The sequence below is a fragment of the Haliaeetus albicilla genome, chromosome 7 (assembly GCF_947461875.1).
Source record: "Haliaeetus albicilla chromosome 7, bHalAlb1.1, whole genome shotgun sequence".
In the NCBI taxonomy this organism is placed as follows: Eukaryota; Metazoa; Chordata; class Aves; order Accipitriformes; family Accipitridae; genus Haliaeetus; species Haliaeetus albicilla.
Genome location: NC_091489.1, coordinates 31832250 through 31850085, shown reverse-complemented (window position 1 = coordinate 31850085; position 17836 = coordinate 31832250). Strand labels below are relative to the sequence as shown.

The 17836-nt window shown below is 42.4% G+C and overlaps 1 protein-coding gene across 2 annotated transcripts in view; it reads left to right on the top strand.

Annotated features, from left to right (window-relative positions):
• Positions 1-17836, top strand: part of SNAP25 (synaptosome associated protein 25) — a 72650-nt gene that overhangs the window by 18548 nt on the left and 36266 nt on the right. The window lies entirely within an intron of this gene.

Here is a 17836-nt window from a genome sequence, read left to right as displayed (position 1 = left end):
AACCCTCCATCTTTCTGTGACATCGCTAGATCTTCCGAATGCCGTACCCTACAAAATACCAAGTCCTCAGCAAAAATGGGTCAACCCAAAAAACCAAAGAAGAACAATTTTGCAAAGCCTTTTAGACCAGCAGTTGGACTAAGCATGCCCTGATGCACAAAGACCTATAGGTATGTGCCAGACACACTTGTGCAGGCTGTTAGCAACAGGATGGCTAAGAATCTGCCATGAGCAGGTCCTACCAGCCAGAGAGAGCCCTTCTCTAGCTGACACCCCTTGCCGGTAATAAGACACCCTACAGATCTGAAATAACCAGAACAATAGATAAAAGAAAAGGCAGTTGTTTCAGGGGCAGGATGCTTCCCATTTCAACTGAGTATTTAGTCCCAGATGCTTAGCTGGGGTAAATCAGTACAGCACCATTGTAATCAGAAGAGCAAACCTGATTGGCACCATGTGGAGATCCTAACAACAACTGACTTAAAAACACACTTTAAGAGGAAGAGGAAGGTCTTTTTGGCAGTAATTAAGCACTTTTTAACTCTCTGGGCACAGTAACAAAGGACCCTATTCAAAAAGCAAACATCTTAAGTGCAAACACTTTAATAATGCATAGCTGCATTATGCAGAAGACAAGCTGTGGAGCTGCTCCTCCTTTCCAAGGGAAGTGCAGCATGCAATTGGAGCACACAGCTCAAGATGGAGGCTCAGGAAGCATTGAAGGTCATTCCTCACATGCCCTAAGAAAACAGGGGCTGCACTTGAGGTCTTCTGCACGCCACAAAGAACCAACAGCACAATCCCTGCCTAAATCTCAGAGTTAATAATAATTTAATTCTCTGACTGAGAAACTAGGCAGAAAGTTACATATATAAAAACATACAGTGGTTTATAGAAGACAGGAACATAGCCTATTCTATAAAACCCTTAATCAGTTGAGCGTAATAGGAATTTTGCTATGAATCATCATATGCCGGCATTTGTGAGGCTGCACCTCAAGTACTGTGTTCAGTTTTGGGCCCCTCACTACAGGAAAGACATTGAGCTGCTGGAGCGTGTCCAGAGAAGGGCAACCAAGTTGGTGAGGGGCCTGGAGCACAAGTCTTATGAGGAGCGGCTGAGGGAGCTGGGGCTGTTTAGTTTAGAGAAGAGGAGGCTGAGGGGAGACCTTATCACTCTTTACAACTACCTGAAAGGGGGGTTGTAGTGAGGTGGGTGCTGGTCTCTTCTGTCAGGTGGCTGGAGATACGACAAGAGGAAAGGGCTGCAAGTTGTGGCAAGGGAGGTTTAGATTGGATATTAGGAAAAATTTCTTTACTGAAAGGGTTGTCAGGTATTGGAACAGGCTGCCCACGGAAGTGGTTGAGTCACCATCCCTAGAGGTATTAAAAAAGCGCATAGACAAGGCACTTTCGGGATATGGTTTAGTGGGCGTGCTTGATAGTTGGACTCGATGATCTTGAAGGTCTTTCCAACCTAAATGATTCTATGATTCTATGATTCTATGTCTAAAGGAGAACTTGCTCAGGTCCTCTCTCCAGCATGGAAGAGCAGAACTGACTCATCTCTACTGAATCTGTTCTCTAAGTCCAGAGCAGGGGCAAGGCTGAGAAAAGTGGCTCATCATCACCTCAATAATCACATGGCTGAGATACTCTCAAGGTATGACTCAGCTGAAGAAGCGAGAGAACAATTTGCAGCCAATCAATTATATAGTGAAATCCCCATAATTTTTCTGTATTTTGGGAATGCTCACCACAAATTTTGATTTTTCTTGACTTCCTCTTCATCTGAAATGATTTGATGGGTCTTTCTCAGAAAATAATTTCTAGATCTTCAGACTGCTCATTGCACACGTTTGTAGCTCCACCTGTGCTGCCTTCCTTCCATTTTGTACAGAGGGCTTTCTGCTCCCCTAGTGAGTGTGCAAGGGCTACAGATGTAGGAAGAGTGAAAAGCTTGTGTTTCAAATCCAGAATTTGCTCTTATGAATATACTTAATTAAACATTTCCAAAAGTGATGTTTCGGCAAGCATTAGTTCCAGTAATTTTGCCCACAAGATTTTTGATAGGAATCTTAACAGAAGCATGTGAAATAATATTGTTTTGAGGCACCAGGAAGGAGGATGCTATTAAAAATGCAGGATTACAGCTGGGTATATGTTGGTCACATTTCCTCAGCTGAGCTATCATGTTCACCTCTGCAGAAATAGCAACTGTCACTAGCAACAGTCACAAGAGATGCAGCCCACAGAGAATCACATTGAGCAAAGAAGAATATCTAGGACAGTGATTTAGCTTGTCTGGATTATAATGTTCCTCATAGATGCTTTAACATTGTTAAAAGGCCTCCTAAAGGAAGACGACAGGCTATTCAGGTCTGCCATGAGTAAAATAGAGGAACAAATAGCAATTGCGGGAAGGCTAATATAGTATGATACAGCTACATGAAAAATTCTAAGCAAGTTGCTGGGAATGCTGGAACAAGAACATTCAGCCTGAATTTTAGAAAATCCCTTTCTGTGCTGCCATATGTTGTAATATGGGAAAGAACCACAAAACTGGCTTTGAACCAGTGAGGTGTAAAAAGTTTTTGTTGCCTGGGTGACAGTCTCATTTTCACAGACTCCTGGCCCAGTAGTCACTCTGGGAGGGGACATAGCAAACAAGATGCATGAGATCAATAAGTGTCCATCTCAAGCCAGGGGTGGATTACTTTGAGCTGAGATACAGACATGTGATTCACTATTTAAAAATTCTTAACAGAACTGCCAGGACCCGTCTCTCTTCAAAGGAAGAAGTCATATGCATGAGGACTTGTTAGGGTCAGCAGCAATCTGGCATTCTTTGAGCAAATTATACACACTGCGGGACTGCCAAATACAGATGGAGCAAAGGGAAATGTCCAGATGTAACTGCAGATGTCATAGGGAATTAAGCCATTCACTTGTGCTTGTGATTCAAGAAGTTCCATTTCTAGGTCAGACGACAGCTTAGTTGGCCATTACTGCAAACATCTCTGTCTTTTCTTGAAGTTTTCTGTCTAGAACTCATAAAAAAGCAAAGGACAAGTACCATTTTTATGGGAAGCACATTGTAAAACCACGTGAAGAATTGACTTTATAGAGGTTAACAATGAACTAAGGAAGTAAGTTGTTAAAGGATGAGGTTCTCTAGTAGTCAATAGAAAAGATAAATTGAAGAAAAGAGTTGCAACTATTTGTTGTCACTGTGAAAACCAATATTGCCAGTTTTGTGTATGTAAAAAATGTAAATATTTGTTCTACTAGATACAATTATTATTGTTTGTGATGAATTAGATCTTTGAGTAAAATAACAGTAAAGTTTATTCCTCTATGCTGTTGTTGCGTCCTGTTAAATGATATCCCAGTATAGGTGTTAACTATGGGTCACTGAGAGAGAAATTGTTTGCTTAATAAATCAGACCAGCAAAGAATATAGAAACACTGTTTAATCACTGCTGTTGAAAATAATTTATTTCAGAATTCAACCACCTCACTCTGTATGAATGTCTCCATTTCTGCTTAAACTACTTAGTATTTCTCACATGAGGACATTTCAATTATATGGTAAAATCTGAAAGCTCAGAATGTGAAATACTGTGGAAAATTCAATATTTTAAATAAGAAATGTTATCCATTTTCTACCTATTTCAATATCAAAGAGAAGAGTACTTCCCTCCAGAAGTAACATAACCTATTGCATTTATCTTAGTAGCTTGTTAACTAAGTATGGGTACAGAATGTGTGATGAGGTAGTCAGATCCCTGGGCAGTGAAAAAGGAACTTTGATTTGCTAGTCGAAAGAAAAGGAATCATTTTTGTCAAAGATTTGAAAAGGATAAGAGTCGTTTTTAGAAAGAAATACTTGCACTTTTTTCATTTTCTGCAAAGCTTCCATTTATATGAGAAATGAAGAGTTTTAATCTTCTTAGTAAGCTTTTAGATCATTATTTGATTAGTTTATAAAATCACTATATTGCACATTTCTAATGAAATGGCAAACTTTCTTCTGTTTCTTTGCTTACTTGTGTCTATCTATGTATCTGGCATGAGTCTAGTTCAACTCCTGCCAGAGTCTATACTGATGAATGACATTTGTACTGTTGTTTAGTCCAAAACCCCCTAAGCCATTTAGACTGATTATAGACTTCAGAGCCAAGAAATACTGATCTACAATCAGAATTGGAGAGAGAAGGGGACAAAGTTTTTTTGCTTGTGCTTTGGAGATGTTAAAAAAGCTTTTCTAGCCTCATAACTTTGGCGATAGAAATGTAATGAAAGTGGGAAATGTTTACATCTCATTTTTGGATGAGGTGAAGCAGATGAAGACTGATCAGGCTTCCCATGGCTGAGCCATTTCTGGAGAGGATGCATCGGATGTCTGGGATAATATGGAAGCTGTGGTTGGCAGCCTCTAATGCAGGTTCCTGTTCCTTCTGGAAATAGCATTAGGCATAAAATGTATGGCCTTGAAACTTATATTGCCTGGAATAGCAATTGCTGTGCCATGTTTCAGAAAGAAGCATCCTTTTAAAAAAAAAAAAAACCAAATAGCTGGAGAAATCATATTTTAATACTGGTGTCCTACTGAATTCTGTACTTATATCACAGCATACATTTGTAATTGATCCCTTATGGTGCCTTCTGGGCACCTGCTCAAGTCTTAGGCTCTCATGGGACAAAATCACCCACCACAACAGCTGGAAAAGCTTAACACAGTTCTCCTTTCCCTGGCTTTCCACACGCTCCGTGCCTCTTCTGCTTGTGGGCATTGGGCTGTCTTAGAAAAAAACAAGCTGATAGGCACTGCTATTCCTTAGTGGCCCTGGATGGGGCCACCAAGGGTCTAAGGCTACATATCAGTCAAGGAAGATTGTCAAGGTACTTGCTGGGAGGTGATTTAGGGGACACGTGAAAGGCTCATATTTTGTGATCTCCTGCCTGGCTTTTGAATTGATCATGTTTAGAGATTGCCCTTACCCTGGGAGTGGATAACTACTGAGGGGCAGAGGACAGGTATCCACGTTCATCCCTGGGTCTCTGTGAGCAGTTGTTCATGCTGTGAACTTCTGGTGATTTGCTCATAGATGTGCCCTTCAGTGTGTGACTGATACTGCTCCTCAGTGGTTACGGTCTTTATGTCTGGAAGAGCTAAGGCAGTAAATCCTAGTGGTCAAACCTCTGCTCTAAGGTAGGGGCAAAGGAACAGTATACTTAATAACTCATTGCTTTTCCTCTTAAATGGGTATAGGTAACACAACACTGGTTTTGGATTTTGTTCTGGATTTGGCAACTTCTTGGGCAGGGGCTCCATTAACAATTTCATGTGCTGACTCAGGAGGCAGACTACTTTGACAGGCCATCTTCACCTCTTACCATTACTACATCTGCTAACCAAGGGCAAGTGTTAATCAGCAGTGGAATGAAGGAGCCTTCTCAGCAGCCCAAACGTGGCACATGCCTTACCTAGTTAAGCTTCACTGGCTCAATGACATTAATTTGCTCCTGACCTAATGTTCCCAGAGCTGCAGTTCAATGTGTTTATTAATTCTAGGACCGAGCTTTCATATGAATTTTATTGTTGCATTGAGACACCATGAGGTGAAGATATGTGGCTTCTCTTCTGTTCTCCATATCTGTGCCATAAAACATAGCATTTGCTGCGCCCATATTATTTGTGAGCTTGTATTAATGCTTAGCTTAAGGCCTATTGAAATGTCCTGGAAATACAATAGCCTCATTAAGCTTTGGGCTAGACTTTTTAATTCTTGTTCCTGTTTTAAGTCAGAGGAGGTTTGAAGCAGCAAGGCTTGCCAAAGAACCAGATTCCTATGTCATGAAAAGTTTCACTAACCTGGCTCAGACACATAAAATAACTGGGAGAAATTTCCTAGCGGATGATCACTCCTGACATTAATCAACTTCTAACTGAGGACTGATGCGTTGGCCTATTGTTTCCCATCTCAGGGAATTTTATACACTCCTCAGAAGAAGATGGCACATTATTATGGAGACAGGTGACTGGGCTGAGTGGACTCATATTGTGATGCAGCATAGGAAGTGCCACGTTTCAGTAGCAGAGAACTTTCTTTTACCAAAAGTGGATATTACTTGATATTGATAAGCAGGGGCAACCTCTGCTTTCAAAGAACAATTATTAAATATGAACAAATATTGATTTTCATTATGAATAAATATCTATAGTTAGACAAGGTAGTCAATATGAGCTACTATGACATCAGCCTTATGAGCTAAAATTTGCTACCACTGTGTTCATAAGGAAGTCTTCATTGCTTCAGTGGAAGTGAGATGAACTCCTCCGAGAAAAATAATGCAGGAGTTTGTTTCTCACCTTAGCCTGACAGGGAGGAGGATGTTTATAGCGTTTTATTAAAGAGAATGACCTGTTCCAGGCTCTTAGGCCAAGTCCTCAGAAGAGTCAGATCTTAAATCCTTCCCTCAATGAAACCAGCAATAGTTTAGTTCACCCAGCCCAAGGCACTTCACTGCTTTCCAGCAGTGAAGAAAAAGAGGCATACAGGGCCCTTCCTCAAAAGCTAGCATTTTTTTCTTAAATACAGAATTAATCTAAAATTAATATTCCACATTCGCCAGTTTCAGCCACAGCTACAGTTATTTCCGTATGCCAGGACAAAGTTTAAAATCATGGCCTGCATTTTTGGGTTGCCTGAAATACCCACTGAAGCCGTTTGCTTCACAGACTGCTGCCAGCTGTCTACTGGGCATTGGTGATGGTTTATGTTCATCCAGGGCCTGTCTGAAATTTCAGACAGCTATTACCCTCAATATCTAATGAAACGCGAGGAAGTAATTAGCCTTTTTTGACTCTGCTATCCTGCGTTACTTAACCTGGATTCAAGGCAGCCTCGTGGTGAGGAACGGGGAATGTAGGGAAAAGGGAAGAAAATAAAGAATTTGTCAGCTTGTCATTGTGCCTTCCTTCACCTGGGGTTCGAACAAAAGCAGGACAGAGCACAAAGCCTTGCTGACAGCTGCACAGCTTCCTCCCGAGGGGAAGGAGGCTGCAGAACGAGACCCCTCTCCTTGCCCACCGCCTGCTACACCTTCTGCCCCGGTGACATACGCTCCGGTCTGGTTCCTGCAGGGCTCCAGCACCGCATCCTGCAGCAGACAGCGAGCGCATGCTGCAGCAGCTGACAGTAAATCCCCCAGGCATAGGGCTTCATTGCATCAAATATTGAAATGGACACTGCAGCATGCCCTCCCTGCTTTAGTCCTACCTGAATTTAACACCAGGAAACCTCCTTCTCAGCCTCTCCCCTGCAACCTTGGAAGCAGCACTTGCAGCAGAGTCACTCACTGCAGAGGCTGCAGTGCTCTCAGGTTTGCAGGAACCAGGGGATGCTTCTGAGGGTAAGGAGGCAGTACCCTGGAAAAGAAGGATTTGTGGGTCTGGCTGGGAGTGGTAGGAGAAGGGGAAAGGCATCCCACTGCTGATGGGGCTGCTCTGGAGCAGAAGAGCCCAGTGAGGACAAGCAGGTGCTGCAGAAAACCTGAAGGCTCATGATGGGTTTGCAATACATCCCTCTAAGGAGGAGGGCGCTCCTTTTTCTCTGGCAGCCACCCAGGTCCAAAGTGTAATAAACCCCCCAAATGGATTATTTTTCTTTAAAAATAGAGCAAGCCCCTCCCACAAGCTCCTTAAATAAATCTCTTGCCCCTATTCTCTTTAGCTCAAGGTCACCTGGAAGTGCAGCTTTTCACTAGCGCGTCGGTATTTCCCCACACGAGAGAGGAGACCAGAGAGCCTGAGGGCTGTGACCACAGACATGCTTGCTCTCTTTGCCCATCCCACGTCTTATCTGGGCTAAGCCTGGGGCATTTCAGGCAACAGTTTGGCTGTCAGTGACAGGGCTCTGTGCTTACAAGGGCTGAAACACAGTTACAAAGCTCTCTTAAGCCATTAACTGATTTAAGTGACTTAAATATTCCTTTTTCTCCTCAACAATGACTTTTTTTTTTTTCATTTGCTTGAACAAGGGACTTTTAGTCTACCAGATGTGTCCAGGCTGTATGTCCTTGAGATGTGCTCTTTAGATGCATTGTCAAAGCTTAAGAGGGTAACTTCATTTCAATCTGTGGTCTTCAGTTTACCGTTGGGTTAACCGTGAAGGCAGCAGCTGCACTACAAGAGTTCTTACACTGCATGGATTTTCTCCTGTACGTGTCATTGGGGTTTCATGAAGGAAGGAGTCATCTCCCTCTTTTTTTTCACTTACTGAGAAATAAGTGTCAGCACCATGAAAGCAGTTCATTCTGAAATATCTGAACTGGGCAATATTGCTTATGGAAAACAAATTCTGTATCAGACATAGAATTGTTCCCACATTATTCTTAGGTCAAGAATGAAGACTCGCTGGTTCTTCATCCAGGAATTCAGATTACATAAAATACACAAGGAAACAATGATTGCTTTAGATTTAAATTGGATTACATTCAAGTGAAGTTCATGCCCCATCCTGCTGTCTTTACTTACAGGAGTAGTATTTATAAATAAAGAATAAAGCATGTCAATATTCTTGATTGGAACTTATTTTACTAATAAATGACTTCATTAGCAAGTATTGTTCTTGTCTTCAAAATACTCCCATTTCTAAAAATCCTCAAACATACATTTGCAGGAGGGATAGAAGTGAATGGAGAGCTCTCCAAACTAAAACCAGCTGAAAAAATAAAGGGGCTTTGGCTGATATTGAAAGACAAGAGCGTTTCTACCAAAACCTGAAAACATAGCTCCTTACTGGTGGGTCTCGGAGGAGAGACACATTTACTGTTTCCTGAACAGCTCCAGCAAAACCCTTGGCTGCACTATCTGCTTGAGACAGCTAGCTTTGAACACTGACCGCTTGGCCACTTCAAAGTGTAAAACCATCTTGTGGGGTAGAGTTTCCTTATTTTACAATGCCTGATCTCACAGGCTTTACAGTGTACCAACTCCTAAGTCCCCATTTGGGGACATCACCAGAAGCCACCTACCACTGCTGAACATGCCTTTGGGGAGGACATCTGCTCCCATCCCTGTTATTCAGGCATTTCTTCTGTATCACAGACGGTGCTGGGCCAGATGTGCTTAGCGTTATGAGTTGTACACCCCCAGCTCGGTCTTATCATGGACTTTGCCCCGTGGTCCTTGTCATATTGCAGCTTTGTAAGCAATGGTGCCTCTTGCTCCCAGTCTGCTGGGGGCTGAGTCTGGGTGAGTCATCTCTGTGATGCTCTGGAGGCAGCGCTGATGATGATAGTCACTCATCCTTGGGACAAGCTGTGATTTCATACAGAGGTCTGGAAAAGCAGACTGTCTCAGCTGAAATCCAGAATTTCTCTGAATTTATGCTCAGGTGAATGAATGCAGATGTGCCTAAATAAATGAGAGTCTTATGAAGGTAGACGTTGGAAGGCAAATCCTGTTTTTCTGATGTAAAACAAGTACCATTTTAATGTTCAGAAGAATCAGATTGGTTGTCACTATTCACCCACTGCAAGGAATATTTTATTCCTTCATTTTGGCATGGCTCTTTATAAAGCCTCTGATCTTAAAGGCCCAAAGTCACCCCATATAGGTCCCAGTGATGGCAGAAAAAGGTTTAGGGATTTAAATGAAAAAAGAATTAGAGCTTTCATTGTCAGACAGCAAGGCAAAATCCCTCTTCCCTCAGCTGTGTAGCACATACTCCGCTCCCCAGCTTGAAATCTGGAGCTGTAGGATATTGACAGTGAGACTGTGGGAATATTCAAGCACAGTTCTGGGGAAATCCTCTATTTGCTGAATTCTGCGACTTGTTCGTGACCAGACTGTGATTGCTCTCAAACTATTAATTTTTTTAAAGCTATTATATTTTTTCGCTGAGTTTATTCTTGCCATTTCTGTTGGTAGTATGTGAATTGCTCTCGTCCCAGCTCACTGCTGCGGTTCATCATCCAGCAGCTGAGCGAGTGGGTTAGTTTTGTTTCAACACGTGCTGTAGCCAAAGAAACCTCTTGGCCATACTGTGTGTAGACCTTCACGTCTGATCCTCAATCTACGTAGCTCCATGTGTGCTTTTGTGCCTTAGATGAATATAAGGCAGTCTGGTTTTCTGCTTTTGTTTTGGGTTTTTTTGAGTCTTGTTTTCTCCAGTAAAAACACTCCTGTGCTACAACAGTGAATGTACCCCCTTGCCATCAGCAGTAGTTGTACCTGCATACCTCAGAGATCTGTGCATTAAATATAGAGTTTCAACAGGAATCCCTGTATACCTCTATGTTGCAAATAGTTAGCACATCAGCTTCCCAGTAGGTAGGCTGCTGGGGCCAAGAATCAGTCAATTGTTATTTTATTTACGTGATCAAATTTAATCTCATGTTTTATTGTTCAGCAGAGCTTTGTAAATCCCGTGTAACCCCACAGGACCCACCCAGCTCATGTCTTTCCCGAACCTTTCCCCTACAGATTGTATCACAGCCTATTTCAATATATCCATCTCCCTTAATGAGAACATGAACTGCAGCAGGGAAAAGGGGAGCTTTTGCAAAATGTTTTAAGTTCTGACCTTTCAGGGCCATCATCTATTGTTTGATGAGATTCAAACAATAACGATGCAAATGTAAGACCCAGGGAAGGGGCAACATTCTGACAAGGAACTGGAAAACTTTCTACTCCCAAACATAAATTGAAAGGAAGAGGTTAGAAACCAAACCAGACCATCTTACGTGCCCTTGCAGGCCTTAATTCCTTCACAAACATGTGCAAACTGAATAATAAGAACTAGCTAAATAAAAATCCCTACGCAGAGAGAAAGATTTTGATCCTCTGTTAAAACAGTTTGAGCGGAAAGGATTTTGCAGCCTCTCTGTTAATCTGCTCATCACGTGGTTGAAAGCGATGCCCTTGAGGCCCTATCTAGCCTGTTGTTGAAATGATTGGTCAACAAAAAAAGACAGGAGGAAAAAAAAAAGAATAGAAGTTGTGCTCTTGTATTAGTACAGCTAAATCCTTGCCTGCGAGTCTGGGTAATCTTCACTGGAGGAGCGTGCTGGTTTTTTTTTCATCAGCCTGTGAAGGCTGAAATGGACTTCAGAAGAAAGAGGTTTTTAAATCAGCCTTGTGAGCCTGTAATAAATAATGAGGAGTTCTCATACACTGCACCAGGGAAAGCTGGTGTGTGTGTGTGCCCTGGGCCTCTTCGAATTTATATTACTGATTCCTGGGAAATGAGTAGCAGCCAAGAATTAGTTGTAGGTGTGAATCAGAAAGCAGCAGTGGCCTTTGAAAATGAGTAAGTTTTGCATATCCGTGGGGTGCTAGTGTGCATTCCTGTGGCTAATATAATTTGTTACTTAGCCTAGAAATGTAAGATGCTTTCGATATTTGACTTGTACAACTGTAAGTGCATTGTAAGTATACATCTTAAACAGTTGTTCCCAATGTATTGTTTTTGGTATAAATATTCACCAGTAATATTACAGTGAATATGACACTAGGATCTTCCCATTTAATCTCCCAGTTGTTCCCAGTGAAGGGAGCAGCCAGATCCTCTCCCTTGTCTGAATGGCACCTGCAATACTGCAGGTTTTGGGGACTGGGTCTGGGCTGGTCAAGGGTCCAGCTTCACTTCAGGGAGATGAGCTGTTTAATAGCAGCAGAATTTTTTGTCATTGTGACTATAAAAGAGCCTTGAAATAATAAAATTTAGATCTGTAAAAGCTTTATTGTTTAAAATTGGGTTCCCAGGCCTTTTTGCCGTATAAACTGCATTTTAAAAAGATACTCTGCTGTGTCCTTATATTGTGCCAGCTGCGTTTTACGTACTCATGTGTCTATCTGTGTATCACCAATATATAAACAGAGAATGAAAGTAGTTAAAAACTAAGTAGGGTCCTTTCTTTTTATAATGTGGTTGTACCTATTTCTTTTTCTTTCTTGAAGGGAAGTAAGTTTTTCAAAGCTCATAGACTTTCTTCAGCTTTAACTCCTACCTCCACAGTTTAAGTTCCCAGTGGAGACTACAGCAAAAAGTAGAGGACAGTGGAGCTGGGGGGAGGGCTGGGCTGCCCTGGATGTGGCAGAAAGTGAGCCCTGAGCCAACAGCGTGGCTATTGGTCTGCAAAACACAAGACACCCTCAGGGTTAACTCAGAGCACCCTTGGAAAGGTCAACCTTATGGGTTTTTTTTGCTTGTCCATTATTAAAGCTCTGTTGCCCTAGAGAAAATCCATGGGCAGTAAGTGGGGGGGCGGCGGGGGGTGCAGATGGTCTCCTGAACTCCTTTCAGACACAGTTTGGATAGTAGTTCTTTGAGGTGATGGGGCCTTGACTCAGGCCTATAATCTCTTGTGCCTTTTCTATTTTACTTAAGGTGTTGCATTTCCACATGACAGTGCCCTCACCACAAATGGCTGCATGCATAAGGGAAAAACCTCAATTTGGCAAACTCCCTTCCTTCTTGCTACCTCCTTCAAATGCTGTATGATATAATGAACAGAAGGATGGACAGACAGACAGGTTGATATATGGATATTGAAATTGTTTCTTCAAAGATGAGGCTCTTTAATTTGAAAAATAAAAGAACATGAATAATCAGTGATAACCAAGACTCTCAAAGATAATGAGATCTTTTCTTTAACATCTCTTTTGCTGTCCCCCATAGCTGAAAAAAATCGCCTTTCTTCAGTTAAAAATCCCATTCTACAAATAACACCATCAGCCCAGTTTCATAATGCTTATATTTTGTCAGCTGCTGATTTGACTCTGGTGACTTACTTAGTTAAATAAGATTTCTGCTAAAAATATATCAGTCCATTGGCTGAAACATGGCCAGACTTTTACCATCAGGCAGAAATGAAAGGGAAGGATTAATATTATTAACATAATGAATTGCTTTGTTTACTGCAAATACATGTCAATAGGAGAAAGTTGTCTATTTACATTCCTAATACCCTCATGATTGTAGGGTACAGAATTTTACTCCCCTATTAAAATGTTTACATGTAGCAATAGCTGCATTGTCTTTCATTCATTTCTGTTAAGGTCACAGCTGCATAAACCAGAATCTACACTATCAACTCTTGCTACAAGAAGGTGTCCTTTGGCATTGCATGTTTGCCTCAGTGCCCACACAAATGCACTGAAAGCCAGTGAAACCCACCCGCAAAAGCCACAGTGAAGCCACAGCCCTTTGGCTCAGCAGCCAAGTGTGTGCGTGCTCCACTGGCAAAGCAATACTGCACTTACAAGGTGTCAGCGGTGCTGTGAGGGTAAAAAGAGCATAAAACTAAGACTGAATGCTAAGAAGGAGTGAAGGAGTGGGGCTTGTGCAGCACTCAATTCGACAAATACATAGTTATCAAGTCCTGTTCAGCGTAGGAAAAGTAAGTCCTTACTGGTGTAATACAGCTCTGGGGTGGGGGTAGGTGTGAGTCCTGGACTGCAAAGAAATCTTGCAAATATGAACCACACAGAAAGAAATTAAATGTCGTCTGCCTGAGTCTGCTGACAACCCGTAACAAACACCATCAGGGGAACACCTTATTCCTGTCTATCTTTTTGAAATCAAAGCTACAACAACATTGATGCTGATGGTGTTAACTATGTCACTGCCCATCTTTTAAACTAAATTTTGAGTTATTGTTCTTCCACCACAAAATCTTTTTCCATATTTTACCTTCTACCAAAATCATCAGCCATTCCATACTATGCTTGTAAAAGCGCTAGTTACACTCACAGCTTGTCTCATCCAGTCCTAAAAGCATCAGGATTAGTAAAGAAGGGATAGCACCAATTTTTACCATACAAATGAGGAATTTCACAGCTGTTTAAATGACTGAGTTATTCATTGTTCCATTCAATTAATTAAAAAAAAATCACTTTCAAATTAAAATTATCACAAAATTTCCTCCTGACTTGCAGACTTCCACAAAATGCAGCAGAAATTAGCTCTACTTTGTGACAGAGGCCAATGCAAATGTGCTCTCTTTTCTTCCTGTAATACTCATGGGTTTTCATTCTGTCATACATTTAGCCTAAAAAAATCTTTCTCCAGTTTGTGGGTTTCCTTTTCATCATCCATTTAGCCTAAAAAAGTCTTTCTTCAGTTGTCTGTCTGCTTTCTTGGATCATTATAAGAAATTTGAGGATGATCTGTACTGGCTTGCATTTTCTGCCATTGATTTGATCTGCATGTTATACAAGTGTGTGTAACTCTTCTGACATGGTGGCATTTAGCACTGACTTTGCAAAGGCAGGGAAGACTTAGAAAGGGTTGAGGCAATGAGGAGTGAGGCCTTTTGAACAACCCCTTATGTTTAATGCTTTCTTGCAGAAACTCAGTTTGCTTTCTCTGTTGCCACTGGGTCTGCTCCTCTTGATTTATGAAGGTACAGGGGGAGACCCTTCACCCACGAATGCAAACCAACTACAGCCAGTTGGTTGCCACCCCATTGATCTGTAAGACACTCCCATCAGCAGGACTAAGAGCAAAAGAATGAGCAGACAGGGCTGTTACTGTAATTTTCTCATGCTGCGTTACCTGTTACGTAGCTGAAGCACTCCTGACTGACCGACACTAACTGCAGCACCAGGGGGTAGTTAATGGGCACAGACACAGTTCATCTTCTGTATTACAGTGACTTTATAAGGTTGAATCAGACTGATCCAGCCTCTGTGTGAGAGATGTGAGTGAACAGGCTGTTGCTCATTGCCCACTGACATTCCAGGCTATGACCGATCCCTTTCTTGGAGCCCACCGAAAGCAGGTGTCTCATATCACCTGCAAAACCTCAGCACTTCACAGTCGTGGTCCATGAGCAACTCTTAAAACAGTGAGGAAAAGGAGCAATAACGCTTTGGCGCAGACAGGTGGTGAACACCTTTGGCGCTATGAGTCAAGGGAGGGGATGCAGGTCCCACTTGGCTTCCTGGGAAATCTGTGCCTGCCTTTGCCCCACACTGGTTTCCCTGTCACTGCCCAAGTTTGACTCTTGCCCTCACCCCAAAAGATCATTTTGGTTTGGGATGCTCAGCAGAGGTGACGATTAACTTAAACCAGGAGATGTGGAAGAGGCTTGGATGTGTATATGGAGGGAGGGGGCTGGAACAGGAGCTCTGTGCACTCTTGAGAAGGCCGTGCAGAGAGAACAGTTTCTTTCTACAAAACTAGAAACAGCAAATGCAACAGGCCTCCTGCAGCCTGGTGGGAATGCCCTTTATGCTCCCCAGGAAAATCTGCCATGCTGTTTTCTTATTCCTTGCTGTCTCCTGAATCCCTCAATAAATGTCTTGCAATAATTCCAATTTATATTTATATTTATATTCTGTCTATCTATTCATCTAAGAGAAACAGAAGGGGGCAGGTAGACCCCCGGGAAAATCTGGCACAAAAGCATTTAAGATGCCAAGCACTCCTATTTTACGTTTGCAAACAGATCCCCCCCCCCCCCTTCACCCTCCACACACTGCCAGCATCTACCGGCATTTTGCTGGCTAGTAGCCCCACCTGCAAGCCTGACCCCACTAATGGCAGTGGTGAAACTTCCTCCAACTTGAAATGGGGGTGACTTTCACCCCTAGCTTCTAAAATTGGCCATTAATCAGATTTAGTGGCTTAGGAGCAGTGTAAAGAAACCCAGGTTGGAATATAATCAAAGAGGAGAGAGACTGACTACTTGTCATTGCTGCAGTGATGGTGAGTGAATATTCTGAGGAAGACCTGAACAGATTCAGGGTGTGAGTTTCACTGAAAACTGTGACACAGTCAGAAATCTCATCCTCCAGCTAAGCAGATGCCTTTTGTTTTTCTCCCAGATTCTGGCCACAGCATGTAAATAGCTTTGTCACGAGTCAAAACATTTTCTTTAATCCTCCCTACTAATACCCGGATTTCTTGTCCTGAGCCAGCAAGATCCAGCTATGCAAATGGCAAGTGAGGTTGTAGGATATTTTGGAGCAGGTATCTCCTAGAGGGGTGGGGAAGCACTAAGCCCTTTGAGCAAAGCCTATATCCTCATTTAAAACACCCTGTGAAATGCCAGCCACCCTTTTCTGGAGAAGACTAATTCAGACTGGAATTCAGACTCTGAGAGCTGCTAGGAAGATCAGAGCAGCAAACAGTCCATCTACTAAGAAAGGCTAACAGATTCTGATCTTTCATGTCATAAGAAATGCTGAGAAAGGTTATGACTGCTGTTTATATACCTCAGAGAGAGAGAAGGAGAGAGCAGGGAAGGAGAGAAACTATTTAAGCCACGTGACAAGACCAGCACAGGAACAAGCTGATATTTTCTGGCTGTGAATTAATTTGTGCTAGAAGTGAAATGTGTTTTGGAGAAGTGAGGGTCTGGACTCAGAACTAGTGGGAACACAATAAACTTAGGGAATCATTGGACATTGCTTGCTAAATTATAAGTGAAGCTGTATGAGGCAGCTACCTGTGCGAGCAGGGAATTAGACTCACAGCAGCCTATTCTGTCCAGGTCTCTGTTCAGTGCCTTCTGCACTGCCAGCAGCTCCCTCCAGATGAGGTGGCCAGTCCTGGTAAGAGGGTTTCTTCCTTCACCCTCCACCACTCTGGATGGTTGTTCTCCCAGACGAACAAAACAAACATTTTTGCCTGCAATGGTTTTCTGTTGCTGTTGGAAAGGAAAAAAAAAAGGAAAAACCTGTGGGTACACAGCTGTAGAAATGACTGCAAAAAGATAACACATTGAAAGCTTTTCTTTTCTAAAGCAGTTTTGTTGGCAGTAAAATGGATAGAAAGTCAAGTTGTTATTACTCTGAAGTGAAATTTTTACAAAATGGCTGCTCTGTGCTTTTATTTTTTTGGTGCAGGAGCCTGATAAAGTAGCATGCACATGTTGGAGCCTCATAAAACAGCAGTGTTGTCTGACAACTGACAGGACAACAATGACGTGCTTTGTACTGGGATGGGGTGGCTCCAGGCATTTCTTTTATGACTGCCTGTTATTCTCCGAGATCTCAACGGCAACTTTATCCACCTGCCATCGCCCCTGGCGGCAACGCCTGGGAGGAAGCGTGGGATGTATTGCTCATAACCTCCCTGTTTTCAGAAACGGGATGCACGGAGCAGTTGTGTCAACACAACTTGTCTGCTGCACTGCAACTGTGTGTACACACAATCACACTCATTTACCCACTAATGATCAGGGGTTTGCCTGGGGTAGAGGTGCCCACGTGTACAAGAAGCAGCAATTCCCCTGGTAGCACGTTTATGTTGCGCAATTGCATTCCCACTGAGAAATCATTTTATTGAGCTTTTTGTCATTATAGCAATGCAAGCCCATAGGAAAACTGCTTTGGAACTATTTTTCCCAACACATTCAGCAAATAGTCAGGAGTCATAATTTTGTTTAATTATACTTCAACATCTTCATTTTGGCCCTTGACGGGAGAGTTCTTGTTCCAGCTAGGTATGGGTTCTGACACAGAAATGCAGTATGAGAACATGATGTCACCCTCACTAGCATTTATCCAAAAGCCTCCGTTGTCCTGTACCATGTACATCCCCAAACCGGTGCCAGTCCATGCCCTGAAACACCTGCAATTTAAGTAGGAAAAAAAAAGGACAAGATAAGAAGGAAAAGAAGAATTTTATCCATATTGTGTAGATGGGAGACAGATTCAGTTGTTAAACAAGGACAAGTGGTCCCATCAGAGGATATCCAAGACATCTGCACGACGCTGACAGACACAGCCAGCAGCAGGAAACCAAATACCTACAGCATCTCACGTAGCTCTAGAGACCTATTTTCAGGCAATGCAAGCAAGCCCTGAGAGTAAA